The sequence below is a fragment of the Chlorocebus sabaeus genome, chromosome 18, assembly GCF_047675955.1.
Source record: "Chlorocebus sabaeus isolate Y175 chromosome 18, mChlSab1.0.hap1, whole genome shotgun sequence".
In the NCBI taxonomy this organism is placed as follows: domain Eukaryota; kingdom Metazoa; phylum Chordata; class Mammalia; order Primates; family Cercopithecidae; genus Chlorocebus; species Chlorocebus sabaeus.
In genome coordinates, this window is record NC_132921.1 from 3,481,595 (window position 1) to 3,500,508 (window position 18,914).

The 18,914-nt window shown below is 48.4% G+C and overlaps 1 protein-coding gene and 1 pseudogene across 4 annotated transcripts in view; one reads left to right on the top strand and one right to left on the bottom strand.

Annotated features, from left to right (window-relative positions):
* MBP (myelin basic protein) overlaps nt 1-18,914 on the top strand; it is a 154,522-nt gene that overhangs the window by 122,392 nt on the left and 13,216 nt on the right. The gene's annotated exons all lie outside the window — the stretch shown is intronic.
* On the bottom strand, nt 2,799-2,887 carry LOC119620550 (small nucleolar RNA U3; annotated as a pseudogene).

Consider the following 18,914-nt stretch of genomic DNA (forward strand, 5'->3'; position numbering starts at 1 on the left):
GTGGAATTGAGCTCTAAACGATGAGTGTCCTTGGGACGTCTGGTCCCTCTGGGCTCTGTCCTCACCTGAGCCCAGCTGAGCTCTGTGTAGGAACTGGGCTATCACTGTGGCCTGTCTTCATCTCCTTGTGTGGCTGCCACAGCTTCTCAAAGCACATAGGTGCCAGGAGTAATCACAAAGAAGAGGGCAGCCAGGAGGAGAAGGGGAAGGGGACAAGCCCAGAGCTGGCACTGACGTCACCATGAGCAGGGCTGCTGTTTGCACACTAGGAGCGGTCACCACAAACCTGCGTCCACCGGGCCCCCTTCCAGATCCAAGCCACCACCGTCCGCACCTGGGCACCTGGCTTTTTAAGCGTGGGCATATGCAAAAGATTGGAAACATGTGCTCAAGTACTTAAATAGCGAGAACATTTCACGAGTGTGCTCAATGGAGCACCCAGTGTGAGGGAGAGCTGGGGTACCCCTCTTCAGAGGCCTGCAAGGTGGGACCATTTACACTGAGCAAGGAGCACAGGAGCATGGGGGACAGGATGCCTGCGGGTGCCACAACTTGGAGCCCCTGAAGGGGCAGCGTCCGCCAGGTATGGCTCCATGTCAGACGTCAGGCTAGCGCCTGGGTGTCCAGGGCTGCAGCGCCGCGGTCCAGGAGTGGGTTTATGAGGAATGAGGATGTGCCTGCTGGCCCCAGGATGGCCAGTCCAGGGCAGTGGCTGAAAGTGCAGCAGAGGAAGCCAGGGCTTGGGGCAGAAGGGCCCTGGGGGAGCCAGGGCCAGACAAGGGCCAGGTGAGAGCCCCACGGTGGTCGTGGGACTCGGAGTGACTGGCGGCTGCGGCTGGGGAGAAGGATTTCTTCCTCAAGCCACAGGGGAGGAGGCGACCGTGCCCCCTGGGAGGGTCTCAGTGGTTTGGACGCCCATCCTGAGAGTCTGTGTTTAACGTGATGGTGCCCTAGTTGTGAAGCCGCGCTTGATTTTCGAGGGCTGTCTTGGTAATGGGAAACACCAGCACTACCCCCAGGTAGTTTCTGAGGGTCCCCTGTCCTTCTGGGAGGCTTCGTCCCTGGGATGCACTGCAGCTGTGGCCACCTGGGCTTCACTGAGACCAGGACGGGGCTGCAAGCACCTGCCCCTGCCTGGGAGGCACCGACCCAGCCCCGCCCTGGAGAGCAGTGCTGGTGAGCAGGAGGATTTTAACTCTGGGTAGGAATATCTGGTGTGTGGGAGGGTTGAGCTAAGGGTGGCACGGCACCCAGTGTGTGATACACTGGCAGGCAGCGACTTGCCCCCTGCCCCGTCTCCTGCTCTGCGAGAGGCATGCTGTCCTCAGTGGACCCTGGCCACAGAGACATGCAGCCTCTGCCAGACACCCCATGTTGCCAAGCAGAGTGGAGAGGATCAGAGTCCTGGGCTTCTGTATCCAGATCATAGTAAGAAATTCAACAGAACGCTTCATTCCTCTTCTAAAAAAATTCTTTAGCAGGGAAAAGCAGCCCTTCTGTTCTCCACAGCTTCATCCTGGACAGGTTTTGCATGTACCTTTAAAAACCTGGTCAAAGATAAGTAAATTCTCTGCACAATGCTTTGTCCACGTGCCAGACCGCGCCTCACTCCTGTGCACACAAGGCAAGGTCATTGAAAGCCCTGCAGGCTTCCACGACTCGGCTCCTTGCACTCCACGCTTGTGTACTTGTGGACACCCCATTCTGGTCCAGATAGGAAAAGCAGTAGGTGGGTGTGTGTGGTATTTACATGTCTATGGAGTGAAGGGAAAATGAAGATAAGCGTAAGTTGAAACTAGAGGCTGGGCAGGCTGTGCGGGCTCCCAGCGTTGCTCGTGATGGACAGAGAACCCTCCCAGGGCTGCGTGCTAGAGGCCTCAAGTTCTCCTCCAGCCCCCTGAGCAGAGGCTGGCGATGCCTGGCTCACAGAGGCCGTCTCTGCAGGAGGTGTACACAGAGGGGGCAGGCGGGCTGGTCTGAGAGCCCCCAGGAGTGCCCCTGCTCGAAGACAGTGGCAAGCCCATGCCACTTGCATACTGAGTGGAAGAATAAGCGAGGAGCTTCCCTCTCTCATCTCTGAGAAGGAGCTTCTGAGTTTGAATGTCTTCCTCCGTTACTTTGGGATGCTTTGTTATTGCAAGAAAGTGGCTGTGAAGGCACCAGCCATGGAGGAAGGAATTGCAAGGCTGCAGGCACTAAATGGTTTTAAAATACAGAGGGATTTTAAAATACAGGGATTAGTGCTGTAATAAACATACATGTGCATGTGTCTTTATAGCAGCATGATTTATAATCCTTTGGGTATACACCCAGTAATGGGATGGCTGGGTCATATAGTACATCTAGTTCTAGAACCTTGAGGAATCGCCATACTGTTTTCCATAATGGTTGAACTAGTTTACAATCCCACCAACAGTGTAAAAGTGTTCCTATTTCTCCATATCCTCTCCAGCACCTGTTGTTTCCTGACTTTTTAATGATCGCCATTCTAACTGGTGTGAGATGGTATCTCATTGTGGTTTTGATTTGTGTTTCTCTGATGGCCAGTGATGATGAGCATTTTTTCATGTGTCTGTTGGCTGTATGAATGTCTTCTTTTGAGAAATGTCTGTTCATATCCTTTGCCCACTTTTTGATGGGGTTGTTTGTTTTTTTTTGTAAATTTGTTTGAGTTCTTTGTAGGTTCTGGATATTAGCCCTTTGTCAGATGAGTAGATTGCAAAAATTTTCTCCCATTCTGTAGGTTGCCTGTTCACTCTGATGGTAGTTTCTTTTGCTGTGCAGAAGCTCTTTAGTTTAATGAGATCCCATTTGTCGATTGCTCTACATGTTCAGAGAAACTTCTCTAGTAACAAACTATAGAAATGATCCCTGAAAGTATAGGCACTATTCACAATAGCAAAGACTTGGAATCAAGCCAGATGTCCATCAGTGACAGACTGGATTAAGAAAATGTGGCACATATACACCATGGAATACTATGCAGCCATAAAAAAGGATGAGTTTGTGTCCTTTGTAGGGACATGGATGCAGCTGGAAACCATCATTCTTAGCAAACTATCACAAGAACAGAAAACCAAACACCGCATGTTCTCACTCATAGGTGGGAACTGAACAATGAGATCATTTGGACTCGGGAAGGGGAACATCACACACCGGGGCCTATCATGGGGAGGGGGGAGGGGGGAGGGATTGCATTGGGAGTTATACCTGATGTAAATGACGAGTTGATATGTGCTGACGAGTTGATGGGTGCAGCACAGCAACATGGCACAGGTATACATATGTAACAAACCTGCACGTTATGCACATGTACCCTAGAACTTAAAGTATAATAATAATAAATAAATAAATAAATAAATAAATAAATATAAAATTTGAAAGTGAAAAAATAAAATAAAATAAAATACGGGGATTCCATGACAAAGGACCCTTGAATCAGCTCCCAACGGAGACAGAAGCAGCTGGGTGGAAGGCTCAGGCTGAGAAGTGCCGGGAACCAGCAGAGTCAGAACCGAGCACTCCCTGCCCTGTGACTCAGAAACGCCCACAGCAGTCATGCCCTCAGCTGATCAGAGGCTCTCTGCCTGGGTCCACCTCACCCTGTGTCCTCTCCCTCCCTGTCCCTCTATCTGTCTGCTTCTCCCTCTCTCCCTCCCTCTTCCTGTCTCTCCCTTCCTCTTCCCTCTCCCTCTCTGTGCAAACACACCGGGAGTGTAAGGGAGACACCCCAGCTATGAATCAGGCAACGACGAGGTGAAGAACAACCTGCTCCCGTGCCGCGGTGCCCCCTCCAGAGCGGGACCCTGCTCCCAGCTCCCTGACTCCTGGGGACACCGGTGCTCTCAGGGCTGACAGGGCTCTTTTCTTTGAGGACTGGAAGGCGGGCAGCAGGAGTACAGGAGGGGAATAGTGTGACATCTGAGAACCCAAAAGCAAGCTGGAGAAGCAAGGATTCCGAGGCGAGAGGAGCAACACACACGACGGGTAATGGCCACGTGGGAAGTAGACCCGCTGTTCTCTGCAGTTCCTCTGTCTGCACAGCCCCTGCCGCCCACCTGCCTGTCCATTGGGCGCTGCAGGTCCCTAGAACCTGGTGCTGGGCCTGTGCTGGAAGCTGGAGTGAGGGCACCTGCGGTGCAGCTGGAAAGGTGGCCCCGGGCAGGGCGGCTCCTCTTGGCCCCACCAATGGTGCCAGCTCCTCCAAGCTCCAGGCTCAACCTGGGGCCCAGAACACTGACCTGAGCAGGACGGGGCTGCTCTGGGCTTCCAGCTCTGCTCTGGGCTTCCAGCAGCCGCCGTCTTCAAGTCCTCGGACGTCCTTTCTGCCTCATTCTCACAGACCCTTGTGCTCCTGGCCTGCCTGGGAGGACACTCTCCACCCCTCAGCCTTGGCGCCCACGGAGGCTTCTGGAAAGACCTGCCCTGCCCCCAAATCCACCATCACCCAGCACATTGGTGTTTAGGAGGCAAAACATTTTGTGCCATGGGAAAGCACAGGATTAAGAACCAAAAATGCTTGGCTCAGGTCTCATGGCACCATGTCATAGCCCTGGACCTGGGGCAGGTGTCTGTCTTCTCTGAGCTTTCTTCCCTCTCCTGTAAAACAGCAACGGTGGCGAAAGCATCACCTGTCCTGCAGATGCTGTGGAACGTTGTGCTGATCGAGCGAGAAAAGCAATGCAAATGCCCCCAGGAGCCTCGTCCTCTGAAAACACTGAGTCATTGTAACCCCGCCCCAGTGCCGCTCCACACTCGTGCAATTTTGGAAGAGGCCTGGTGACCCTCGGAGCTGCTGGGGAGAGCAGCACTGGCTCTAAAAACCCTGGTGGCCCCAGCCCCTCTGCCCCTCAAGGCTACAGCTTTGGGTCCTCCTTGTTTCTGTGCTGGGGCCTTAGTTTCCAAAACTGTAAAATGAAAGTCACAGTGGTTAACCCCACATCAATCCCTGCTCCCACCATTCTTAGAAGGAAACAGCAATCCAGCCTCAAAAGCTCCGTGGTCGGGGCAGCTGGACTAGAACTTCACCCTCTGGCCGTCAGCTCCAAGTCATCTGCGTCTGGGAAGCAGCCGTCTCGGAGCCCCCTCTGTGGGAGAGAAGTCTCTCTTGCCCTGGGGAAGAGGAATTTTTTCCATGGGTCTCTCGGGACGAGGAACAGAGACCCTGCTTCCCGGAGCTGTGGTCATCAAGGGTGTGCTCCTGCATGGAGACGCTGTGGCAAAATGGTACCCGGGGGCGAGCTGCCATCAAGGTGCTAACCAGAGAGGCCACAGCAAAGCCACCCGGAGGAAAGCACACAGCCATTTTAAGGACTTCCTCGCCAATCTGACAGCAGCTCTCGGCTCTGACAGGTGCTGTGTGTCCACCTCCATTGCTTCTCCCTCTTCAGCACACTCACCAGGATGAGGAAGCTGGAACCCAGCATCAAAACTCTTCCCCTTTGAGATTAAACCCAGATCAGAAAAATGCAGCCACTGGAACGGTTTACTTAATGGCAGAAGCACAGGCTGCCGACCTTTGACTTTTGTGCCCTTCTGTGCCCAGAGCCAGAGCCCCGATGTGGGTCCCACGAGGTTTCATGCCAAGAGGTCTCTGATGCCGACCCCTGTATCACCAGGGGACAGAGGCAAAGGCGCCCAAAGGAGGCCACAGGAACCTCACCTCCCTATGAAACATGGGAGAGAAAACATGACCAGATATGCCCTGACCACATCTACAAAAGCAGTATCTGAATCTCTGTGTCCAGCCTCACAGTTTGCTAAGAGGAGAAACACTGATTTTCCTGTCATGGGGCAAGTCAACAACCCCCCAAGGAGAGCACCAGGAGGGGAACCACACACAGGTCGCGGTCGTCAGTGGCCACCGCCCTGTAGCGCTCTCGATCCCAGTATCTGCAAGGAGCTGTATCGCCTGGACAGCCTCAGGTTACCGGAAGTCTGCATCAGAACTAAAGGCACGTCTGTGGATTTTTTCAGACTTAGAGAGAAGCCCGCTATTCTGGATGGTTCACAGCTTCCTATTATTTCTAAATAAATGCCCGCGACTTTCATTAACTCGTGCGAGCCAATGATTCAGGAATAAATATAATCTTCAACCCGGCAAAGGGCAGAAACACAGGAAAAACTGCATCTGTCGTTCAGACAGAAAAGAATTCTCTCCAGACTGCAAAATCCAAAGTGCCCTGATCTTGCCAGAAACAAACAAACAAAAAAATCGATTACACTCTCCTGAGGCATGGCGGGAGCCGTTTGACCAGAAATGGGCTTGCTTTTTTTCAGAGGAAGCTATTATTTAATTAGTATTGTAACTAGTGTTTAACTAGTATTGAAAAGAGAACCACAGTGTTCTGTGATTTCTTGGAATTGCCAGAGCGTTGTGAGGTCAGGGGGATGGGGAGTAAGAGTAAGGGAGACACACGGCCCACCATTCACGGTCGGATGTGTCATCTCATCTCCAGCCTTGCAGGCTTTGACACGTGTTCTGTCCAATAATACTGATTTCATTGGTGCCTGTTTTAGCTGCTGGGCCAGTTGCCATGGGAAACAGATGCCATGACCCTAAGCTTCAGATAATTTGCAGGGGGTCTGCTGTTCACCACTCCCACCGGTTTTTAGGTAGAAAATACACAAGCATTGAAACAGAAGATCCCTGGAGAGAAAGGAGGCCGCCACGTAGGTGCCTGTCTCCTTTGAGCATCTTTAAGGAAGATCATTTAATCACTTAAACAAGGTTTCTGGGGATGTAAAGGATCTCTGTGAGCCATGAAAGAAGTGTGGTGCAGGGGGAAAATGGCAGAAAATGTGCATCTAGTTCATCTAGAACTACATTTTACGATTCCTAATTCAAAAAAATACACCAAAGAAGCATATTATCACTTTCACCAGAAAAAAATTATATCAAATATTCCTCTGTGTTCTTTCTTATCATGGCAGCTCAGAAAAGCAGTGACACCACTGTCTTCCGTGGTTCCGAATAGGCCACACAGATTCATCCCTGAGCTCTCTGGTTCTGAGTTTTTTCGGATTAACTTCTGAGCTCTCTGGTATCTGCATTTCCTGAGAGTGAGACAAGAATCAAGTATTACCCTGGGAGGAAAAAAGAGGATAAAGCGAATTCATTCACTCTTTACTCTCAGGACCACTGGTGAAACCATCGAAATGAACAGCATAGGTCCCGAACGTCGCTCTGTGGATGTGTGCAAAAATCCGCCACGTTCAACCTGGGAATTAAAGGAACAAGTACCAGGAGATACGTTGGCTGGTTGGTTTTCAGTCACACAGACAAAACAGGATGGTCCAGACAATGCATTCTGTCAGTCCTGAGGCATCACTTTCCACTGAAGGAGGGACTGACAGGTCCTTTGTTTTAATTACATAGAAATGCACTTTTTTTTTTTTCTCTGAGACAGAGTCTCGCTCTGTCACCCAGGCTGGAGTGCAGTGGCGCGATTTTGGCTCACTGCAAGCTCCACCTCCCGGGTTCATGCCAAGAAATGCACCTTTCAAAATGACAGAGAAAATTGGAAAATCTCATCTCATTAACTACACTTGCATTTATTGTATCCATCAGTGTTTACCAAAATAATTGGGAACTAATTTTCTAGTAAACAGCGCAATTGAAGCTTCCCTCATTCCCTAGACACTAACTGGCATATGTCATTGACTTTGTCTACAGATACTAGTTTATTTTTCTCATTTATGAGCACATTGTTATTTCTAGCCAATAGCTTCATAACTTACTATAAGGTTAAGTCTACAAATTCTTGTGATAAACAAAATACAATTTAAAAATCCATTCTTCTCGGCCAGGCGCGGTGGCTCAAGCCTGTAATCCCAGCACTTTGGGAGGCCAAGATGGGCGGATCACGAGGTCAGGAGATCGAGACCATCCTGGCTAACACGGTGAAACCCTGTCTCTACTAAAAAAAATACAAAAAACAAGGCGGGCGAGGTAGCGGGTGCCTGTAGTCCCAGCTACTCCGGAGGCTGAGGCAGGAGAATGGCGTGAACCCGGGAGGCAGAGCTTGCAGTGAGCGGAGATCGTGCCACTGCACTCCAGCCTGGGCAACAGAGAGAGACTCTGTCTCAAAAAAAAAAAAAAAAATTCATTCTTCTCCCTTCCCTTTCCCCTTTCTCCTATGACTACCCAGTGAATTTCCTCATAGGCCACCGAGTTTCGGGTGGGTAACGTGAGCCTCTCATCCTACATTCACTCCACAAGAGTCTCACTTGGCATGGAGTCTAAAGATCAAGCCTTAGACAGCTCGCAGACGCGGCGAGCAGGTCCCTGAACCTCTTTGCATCTCAATATTCAAATCTGTAAACTGAGTGGTGATGTGGGAACAGTGCTGCATGATGTTTTGCTTTACGATGCTCACACCTCATGTTTTAAAACCAAGACTCATTGCTTTCTCTGTTCTGGTTTTGCATTGAATCCTTTTGGGGACACAGGGAAAAAATGTACATTCCTAGAACTTGGACCAATTATGTGATTAAGACAATGCCCATAAGGAAATGCCTACTGCATTTAGCCACTGGATGGTAGATGCTGCTCTCTGGGCACATTGAGATGCATCAACAGAGACATTTTTCTAACGTGTCATTCTGCGATGACATCACGGACCACACGACAAAGAGAAGGCCAGGCGTTTGCTGAGGCTCCACACCCAAGTGCTGACGGATGCATCTCTGTAGCAAAGGCCCTAATGGGAGATGCAGGTGGAGAAAGTCAGGTGCACGGGACCCCGCCGTGATTGCCTCCATGAGAACGCACCATTCCAGGTTTACAAGAGGGCAGAGGTCTCCAGGTGGCAACTCCACATGGAGCCAACTTCCTGTGCTCCATCCCATCAGGTGGGAAAACGGGGCAGATGTTATCAGCACTCAGTTATTTGACCCACTTCCCAAAAACTGGCACACAATAACAATGGGGAAACAATGTACTTATCTGTTAATACGTGTGATCGGAAAGAAGGCAGATCATCTCTAATGATAGAAGATGTTCTGACACGTGACTGTGTCAGTAAGAACACTATTGTAAGGGGAGGGTGAGATGAGCAGGAACTCTTTCTCATGGGCATTTTTTTTTTTTTTTTTTTTGAGATAAAGTCTCACTTTGTTCCCCAGGATGGAGTGCAGTGGCGTGATCTCGGCTCACTGCAATCTCCGCCTCCCAGGTCAGGTGATTCTCCTACCTCAGCCTCCCGAGTAGCTGGGATCACAGGTGTCCACCACCACACCCGGCTAATTCTTGTATTTTAGTAGAGAGGGGGTTTTGCCATGTTGGCCAGGCAGGTCTCAAACTCCTGACCTCAGGTGATCCACCCACCTTGGCCTCCTAAAGTTCTGGGATTGCAGGTGTGAGCCACCATGCCTGGCCTCTTATGGGCATTTTCTTAATTCATCATCCAAGTTCTAGGAATGCACACTTCTCCTTGTGTCTCCAAAAGGATTCCATGTGAAACGGGAGTAAGGACCTCCAATACCTTGCCCATCTGTTAAAACTGCAGAGTGGGTCCCCAACGGGCTCATTAGCTGCTGTGGGCTGCGGCGGAGCTGCTGGAGGCTGTCAGGCTACACTGGGCCAGTCTTCTGGGTAGGTGTATCTACACCCGTGTATCTAGTGATTTACTCTCATCCGGGAGAGAAACGCGGGCACACTCCAGCCTGGGATGGCAGGGGAGGAACCCAGGCCCCACGGGCCCCGCATGGTCCCATCTGGAGAATCAGTGAGCTTCAGGGTCCGGGCCAGTGAGCAGGGACCCGGTGAGCGGGGACCGCGTGGGCGGGGACCCGGGCAGGCTCAGAGCCCTAAACTCACTAGGCCTTCACGTGTTGACCTTGTGATCATTGATTCAGGGAAGCAATTAAATTCCTCTCTCAGACAATGAAGTAAAAGCTTGAACTCTTTTTTTCCCAACCACAAAACTCCAGGCACCAGTGAATATTAATCTTTTTCCAAATTCATTGTAAACATTTCTTCTGAGAGGGACTGACTCCATCCACCTATCTCCTTTAGTAAAATCCGAATGGAAATGATGCTGCCGAGAAAGGCCTTGGCCCTGCAGCCGCTGATCTTCAGATGCATAGGGAGGCAACTCCCTGTTACTCCTCCCCGTTTAAGAACGCCCAGCTCCCCAGACCTTAAAACAAATTGGAAAGCAGGGCGGGGGTGGTGGAAACAAAACAGAACAAACAAACTCTTCCTGATTTCTGGAGAGAAATGGGCCCTGAGCAGCAGCCTGGGTGCCGTGCTCGGGAGCTCCGCCTGCTGGTGATGAGGAAAACAGTTCTTCAAAAATCATACAATCAGGCTCATGGAAAAAGGAATTTCTTTTACAAATAAATGGCCACCCATGGTCTTCCTCCCATGATTTTAAAAACTTTTCAGGAAGGCATTATATTTACCAACCGAAAGTTTGTCATTTTGTTGTTGCTGCTCTATGAATCCTGATGAAAACCTCTACTGATAGGAAGAGGCTTCTGACACCGTTGAGTAAACCGAGAAAACTCAGGTGCAGAAAACGGTGTGTCTAGTATGATCACTTTGAACGGCATTTGCATATTTTGTCTGTGTTTTTGCACAAAGCCAGATCTAACAATGTGCTCATCAAAGTGTAAACCAGGGTCATCCGTAAGTGGTAGAAGTTTTCCACAAACTTGCTTAACTTTCTTATTTCATGTGATATCTTTATATGAGCATGTATTATTTTTCTAAACAATAGAAAATATTCATTTTTAAAAATCAGGTCATTTTTTAATTATTCACTTGTCCCAAGTATTCAGCTCCAAATAAGCCAAACATTTTGCAGAAACGTCCTGGCCTCATCGCTAGCTGCCAAAACACAGATTGCAGGATGCCCCCCAGCATATGAGTCCACATCACCAGGTGCGGCCTGTGTCCATTTCTTATTTTATGGTGGAACTGACCACCTAACTCTTCCTCTGCTTTTAATCACCTACAAAGAAAGTGCAGTACTTGAAACAGGTTGAGGATGGCCATGGAGACACAAATCTCAATGAATAACCAACATGTTCACAGTTTTGGCTTTTTTTAAACTTTAGTGTGTACAACTGAAAGTATATCAGGGAATTACTAAATGTGTGTCCTAAAAACTAAGCAGGCCGTGTGCAGTGGCTACACCTGTAATCCCAGCACTTTGGGAGGCCAAGGTGGGCAGATCGCTTGAGGCCAGGAGTTCAAGACCAGACTGGGCAACATGGTGAAACCTGCCTCTACTGAAAATACAAAATTTAGCCAGGCATGCTGGTACGTGCCTGTAATCCCAGCTACTTCGGAGGCTGAGGTATGAGAATCGCTTGAACCCAGGAGGTGGAGCTTGCAGTGAACCAAGATCAGGCTATTGTACTTCACTTCAGCCTGGAAGACAGAGTGAGACTGTCTCAAAAAAAGAAAAAAAAACCCTAAACCTAACAGCAGGAATCCTTTCTCTCCTAGAGAGCTGAAGTTCAGCTCTCAGTTCACTTTCAAGATGACCTTATACAGCACAAGTGTTCCTGGAGCCGTGGCTCAGAACTTCTGACGGGACTGACGGGGGAAGCTGAGGTTGTGAGGCTGGCTCAGGCCCTCGGTGGTCTCCTCCGGGAAGGCTGGAGTGTGGGCCACCCTCTTTGGCGTCCCCCGTGGCTGGTCTGGGAAGTGACTTGAGTTCACCTTCGCCCCCTAAGCGTTCCGCCCAGCTTGCGTCTTCCCCTCACCTCCTCCTGTTGTTTCTTTAAGGCCTGGCATCTTCTCCCAGCTTCTCCCACCTAGGACCAGGTAACCTGTTTACCATAAGGTGTGACAGAATAAGTGCCCGTTCCTCATAAATTGCAAAATAAACCTCCCAAAATACTGCTTTTAAAATCCGCTGACACCTTGCATTGATCACATTTCCTGCCCCTCTGGAAGCCGTGGAGGTGGTGGTGCATTCCCGCAATTGAACTGGGCAGGGTTTGTGGTGAGCAAGGGGCTGTGGGGTCAGTGAGGAAGGGGCCGAGGGGCTGCATGAAAGGACCACAGACCCGGATCGAGGATCCAGAAGGATGGGGCTGCTTCTGACCTTGCCTGCTGGCCCGTGTGACTGAAGCTGTATGGGATGGACCTGCAATCAGCTACTCACTGGAAAGCGGGGCAGACACGGGGCTCCACTTCTCAGCCAAGCCATCCTAATAGTGTGTGTCCATCTCATCTCGTAAATGTAAATGCACCTCCACCTTCACAAAGGCGTCAGGGTCTCAATGCTGTGTGCTGCTAATTCCTTCAAAGAAGAAGGGAACCTCGGCCAGGCAGCTTTACCGCAGGCTGTTGGGGAAAGGAGCGTGGGGCGTTTGGGCATCTCTTCTGCGCATCACCCGAGGGCATGGGAATGTCATGGCCAAATCAGATCAGCGTCGCTCGGGGGAGCCTGGGTCACTTAAAAGGTGACTCAGAACTACAGCCAAAATGTGGACACAGCCCAGAAGTTCCCAGAAGGGTGAATGGATGAGCAGAAAGCAATCCGTGCCTACGGTGCAGTGGATGTCGCTCAGCCTAACAGTGGAAGGGAGTTCTGATGGGCTGCAGCACAGGGAGCCTGGAGGGCCCTGCGGTAAGTGTACTGAGCCATCCCCAGAGGACAGACGCTGCATGGTTCCATGCATAGGAGGCCCCTAGGGTGACCCAGTTCATAGAGACAAAGTGACCTGAATGCTGGGCCGGGGACGGAGAGTGAGTGTTTCATGGGAACCGGGTTTCAGTTCGGGAAGCTGGAGAGGGTCTAGAGAGGGATGGCGGTGACGCATTATACAACAGTGCGAATGTGATGTATGCCACTGAATTGCACACTTAAAAATGGTTAGAATGGTAAGTTTTATGTTATGTGTGTTTCACCCCAGTAAAAAATTTACTTTTTAAAAAGTGGCTCAGATGCAGCACCCGTCCACGCGGACCACGCAGTCCCCTGCCCGAGGTCGTCGCCACCCTGAGGCGTGTTCCTGGGCTTTTTCTCCTGTGCTCAGCACAGAAGCTCTTTAGGAACATCAATCAAAACCCAGGTCTGGAGTCTCAGGAAACAACCAATGTGAAAGCTCAGCAGAGACTGATCTCGCAGGCTTTGCACTTTCCCAAGGTGGTTTCTTAGTAAAATTCTAGAACAGAACACTCAGAGAGCCTCTGTTTCAGTCCCATCATTTCACCCGTGAGGAACCAGAGCCCCAGGGCCCCAAGGGACTTGCTCAAGGCCGCACAGGTGGTGTCAGACCCGGGCTGGAGTCTCCCAGCTCCCTGCAGCAAAGCTGTTTCACAAGGCTGCCATGGAGGGCTTTTGTTCCTCTGCCACCTTCTGTTTGCTGAGCTCCACTGTGTGAGCCAAATGCCAGAAGCTTTGGGGATCCCACAGAAGTTTTTCTTTTTTCCTCTGAAAGATTAAAATCTAGCTGAAGAGGGAAGATGCTTGCAGAAAGCTAAAAAGGACAATCCAATGCCAGATGAGGGTTGCAGCCAAAAAAGGCTATATTTTCCCAAAACAGAGACATTTGGAAGGGGAGGACACTCTAGGCAAAGGTCAGGGAGCCTGCAGGAGCTCCGAGGCAGAAGGAGATGCCAGCGCTCTCAGGGGAGACCCGAGACTGCCAATCCAAAAATTCGCACAGTGAAACAATGCGTGCATGAATTCCACTTCTGGCTCTACAATGACAGGTCATGTTAAATGACCTTATTCTAGTTCACAAAATAATGAACAAAATGGGCTTGCTTTGGGAGTATAGTTCTATAAGCTGTGGTGCATGTATGGATTTGTGTAGCTACCGTCATAATAAGGACACACAACCCTAAAGCCTCCCACCTCCCCTTCCCTCGTGGTCCACACTGCACCTTCCCCCCATTCCCTACCCCCCACCTCTGACCTCCCCCAATATAGGTCAGCCTTTTCCAGCATGTCATAGAAATAAGATCACACAGTATAAAACCTTTTAGAATGGCGGCTTTTACTCAGCAAGATTCCTTGGAGCTGCCTCTAGGCTGTTGCCTGTATCTAGAGTTTGTATTTTTATTGCCAAATACTATTTCATGCCTGAATACAACACGGCGTGTTTACCCCTTCAGCCTCTCAAGAACATTTGGGTTGTTGACAGTTTTTAGTGAAATCTAGTGAGTTCAGCTGCTGTGAACATTCATGTACCGGTTATTGTGTAAACATAAGTTTTTATAAAAATTTAAATTACTTTTCCCTCAAAAGATGGGTGGCCAATATATTCATTATAAAAACCATTTCCAAAAACATGTAATTTATCCTTTAGTATTTAAAGCAGGAAATGGACTTACAGGGTCACATGGTAAGTTTAGGGTTAACTTTCTAAGAAACTGCCAAATTGTTTCCAGGAGTGACAGTTCACGTTCCCAAGGTAATCCATGAGGGCTCAGGTGGCTCCACATCCTAACCAGCACTTGGGAATGTCGGCGTTTTTTATTTCAGCCATTCTAACGGTGTGGTATCACCTCACGGTTTTGATTTGTGTTTTCCTGATGCTGATGATGATGTCGAACGTCTTTTCATCTGCTTATTCACCCTCCCTACGTCCTCTTTGCTGAAGTGTTTATTCAAGTGTTTAGTCCATTTTTAAACCAAATTGTTTGTTTTCTTCTGGTTGAGTCTTGAGAGTCCTTTACAGATTCTGCTTTCAAGTCCTTTGTTAGATATGTAATTTGCAAATATTTTCTCTCTGTATGTGGCTTGTCTTTTCATGCTCTTGATGGTGTCTTTTGTAAAACAAGTTTTTAAATTTGGATGAGGTCCAGTTTATCCATTTTTCCTTTCATAGATGATGTTTTGGTGTCAGGTCTAAGAACTTGTTGTCTACTCACAGGTCAGGAAGGCTTTTCTCCTATGGCTACTTCTAAAATTTTATAGTTTTACCTCAGGGATAACAATCTATGATCTATTTTGAGTTCAATCTTATGTAAGGTGTGGACTGGGGTTAAAGTGGTGTTTGTGTGTTTTTGTTGTTGTTGTTTTTTTAAACATATGGATGTTCAATTGTTTCAATGCTGTTTGTTGAGAAGACAGTTTTTTCCATTCAATGATCTTTGCCAGGTATTGGCTGGTCAGGTTTGGGTGAGTCTATCTCTGAGCTCCATTCTGTACATTATTCTAGGTGCCTGTCCTTCTTCTAACACCACAGGTCCTCAGTTACCATAGCTGCATAGTCAATCTTAGAACCAGGTAATGTGTTTCTCTCACTTTATGTGTCCTTTTCACAATTGTTTGGCTATTTTTGCTCCCTTGGATTTCCATACAGTTTTAGAATCCACCTGTCTCTAAACAAAACCTTGCTGGAATTTGAATTGGAATTGCATTAAACCTGTAGATCAATTTGGGGAAAGAATCAATAGTTTTACTATGTTAAGTCTTCTAATCCATGAACAGAGTATGTCTCTGTTTATTTAAGTTCTCTTTGATTTCTTCCACCAGCTTTTTCTAGTGTTAGCATTAAAGTTCTGTACCTTTTTGCTAAATGTATACCTAATATTTTGTTTCCTTGATGCTATTCTATATAATAATTTTTAATGTTGTTTTTTAATTGTTCATTACTTGGCTATAGACATATAATTGACTAAATGTCCTATCAGTAATAGGTCATTACATCTATGGTATAACAACACAAATATAAGACTGCTTCAAATTATCTGTGCAACTAATGATCTATGGCTAAAAGCCCAAGTCAGAATCCTAGTTCAGTCACTCTTCAATGCATCTATAACCGAAAAATGTGTATGATCTCATGATAATAATTCCATTCACTGAAGACCAGTGTCAGTTCTGTATTAAAAGTAAACTAAACAGCCTACACGTTAATTCAGCAAACAGTTGATGCTCACTGCATTCTTAGTTCTGTGTGAGGACCACCAATAAACCAACTGCCTTTTTCATAGACTTTTCTGACCGTGATGATAGCTCCAAGAGCTCAAATAAAACCTACCAACACCATGTGTACCTCAAAAGATTTAAACTACCTTTTCCTCACCAGTATAGTGACCAATATATTCATTATAACAGTCACTTACCAAAGTATATCATTTTTCTTTTATCATTTAAAGCTGGTATTCCTAATTCACATGTGAGGCATTATCTATGTAATTCTCCATTGAATCTCTGACAACATGGCAAGTTGTAAAATCCTCTGAGATCTGCACAGCGTGACTGAGCATTCACTTCTTTAAAATCCTGACCTAAGCCTAAGTTTTTTCTTTAGAAACTTAAAAAGTTTAAGGCATTTTTCTAGTTTAATCACAGGATGAGTGATTTAAAGGTCAACGATGTTTCTGTGACTCAAAATCCAAAGTTCAGCATCTAGAGAAATGGAGAATTGAAGAAGTGGAGAAGAGGAGAAGTGGAGAAACGAAGAGGTGGAGAAATGGAGAAGTGGAGAAACGAAGAAGTGGAGAAGTAGAGAAGTGGAGAAGTAGAGAAACGAAGAAGTGGAGAAGTAGAGAAGTAGAGAAGTGGAGAAATGGCGAAGTGGAGAAGTGAAGAAGTGGAGAAACGAAGAAGCGGAGAAGTGGAGAAACAAAGAAGTGGAGAAATGAAGAAGTAGAGAAGTAGAGAAGTGGAGAAGTGAAGAAGTGGAGAAGCAGAGAAGCGAAGAAGTGGAGAAGTGAAGAAGTGGAGAAACAAAGAGAAGTAGAGAAGTGGAAAAGTGGAGAAATGGAGAAGTGAAGAAGTGGAGAAGTGGAGAAGTGGAGAAACGAAGAAGTAGAGAAGTAGAGAAGTGAAGAAGTGGAGAAGTGGAGAAATGAAGAAATGAAGAAGTGGAGAAGTCAAGAAGTGGAGAAGTAGAGAAGTAGAGAAGTGGAGAAGTGGAGAAACGAAGAAGTGAGAAGTGGAGAAACGAAGAAGTGGAGAAGTGGAGAAGTAGAGAAGTGGAGAAATGGAGAAGTGGAGAAGTGAAGAAGTGGAGAAGTGGAGAAGTAGAGAAGTGGAGAAATGGAGAAGTGGAGAAGTGAAGAAGTGGAGAAACGAAGAAGCGGAGAAGTGGAGAAACAAAGAAGTGGAGAAGTAGAGAAGTGGAGAAGTGGAGAAATGGAGAAGTGAAGAGGTGGAGAAGTGGAGAAATGGAGAAGTGGAGAAGTGAAGAAGTGGAGAAGTGGAGAAACGAAGAAGTGGAGAAGTAGAGAAGTGAAGAAGTGGAGAAGTAGAGAAGTGGAGAAATGAAGAAATGAAGAAGTGGAGAAGTGGAGAAGCAGAGAAGTGGAGAAGTGGAGAAATGAAGAAGTGGAGAAGTGGAGAAGCGGAGAAGTGGAGAAGTGGAGAAACGAAGAAGTAGAGAAGTGGAGAAACAAAGAAGTGGAGAAGCGGAGAAGCGGAGAAGTGGAGAAGTGGAGAAGCGGAGAAGCGGAGAAGTGGAGAAGTGCTACCCAAACACCAAGGGCAGCATGGCTTGCCCTAGACTGTGAGCTGTGTCAGTGATTTCAGCCCATTGGAGTAGAAGCTAATAAGTAACTTCGTCTGGTAGACATAACACTTAAAGATGTACGTCCTAAAGTTTAAACAATTTCCTGTCTCTTCCATTTTGTTTTTTGGTTCATAATTTTACACCCCTTCTCTCACGGTTTGTGGAGAAGGTACAAGGCTGGTTAGTGGTGACTAAATACAACTGGTGACTGAACGCAGAGAAGTATTCGATAAAAGATTACATGACACAAGGAGAATCAGAGAATTCCTTGGATTCTTGCAGAATTCACAGAGAGAATGAGTTGGAATACGAAGAATCAGGGATTTCTATTAGGAACTCCAATGTCCCCGGCCCTTCTGACATCCTCACGTTCAGAAGCCCACAGCACCCGCCTGGGAGGAAACTGAGCATGCAAACTCCACTCCTCTGTGCGTGTCAGTAAACAGAGGGGTACCCGCCTTGGAGCGCCAGCCACGTGCAGAGCGCCAGTGGCCTTCTGTGAAGAGTTGGGAGCTGCGCTCTGTGTCTGAGAGAGGTTGGCAATCTCACCAGGAATGAGAATCGTTAACCAACGAGGGCACAAAATGGGAAAGGCAACTAGTAAAATATGGAGTGCTGATCACTAAGAAATCCAAGGGATAAAATGGGATTTTTTTTTTTTGGAGACAAAGTCTCGCTCTGTCATCCAGGCTGGAGTGCAGTGGCGCAATCTCAGCTCACTGCAACCTCCACCTCACAGGTTCAAGCAATTCTCCTGCCTCGGCCCCCTGAAGCTGGGACTATAGGCGCACGATGCCAAGCCTGGCTAATTTTTTGTATTTTAGTAGAGACGGGGTTTCACCATATTGCCCAGGCTGGTCTCAAACTCCTAACCTCAGGCAATCTGCCCGGCTCGGCCTCCCAAAATGCTAGGATTACAGGCGTGAGCCACCACGCCCAGCCAAAATGGGATCCCTCTTTCATTCCTCATGCATTCAAAACCTCTCAGGCAGGAATTCCGTCTGCTTCACTTTTGCAGTATCTTCAGAACGTGGACCATGCCTGGCCCCCGGCATTTAGTTGGGAAGTAATGAGGCCCAGGGCAGAGAGGGACGAGCAGCTCATGGTTACGCCGTGCTGTGCCTGCAGCTCTGTCACAGGGGAGGCCACAGGCAAGGGGTGCAAAAAACAGAGCTCGCAGTGCCGAGCAGGCCCTGTGCATGGGAGATGCCTTTGCCCTGGGCCCTGAGGAGGTTCCAGAGGGGAGAAGAAAGGGCCTTGTGGACAGAAAGGACCCTGTGCAAGGCCCGGGGCAGGGGATACACAGCCCGTCCATATGGAAGATGGGCGGGGCCAGGGCATAGGCGCGTGACCCAGGGCAAGGGACGGATGCTAGGCAGCCAGGGCAGGTGGGAGGAGACCTGAGGCTGGGGCTCCGGCTCCTGGCAGGACTGCAGCCAGAGCGAAGGGCCCTCAGAAGCGCCCAGAGTAACAGGGCTCCCGCT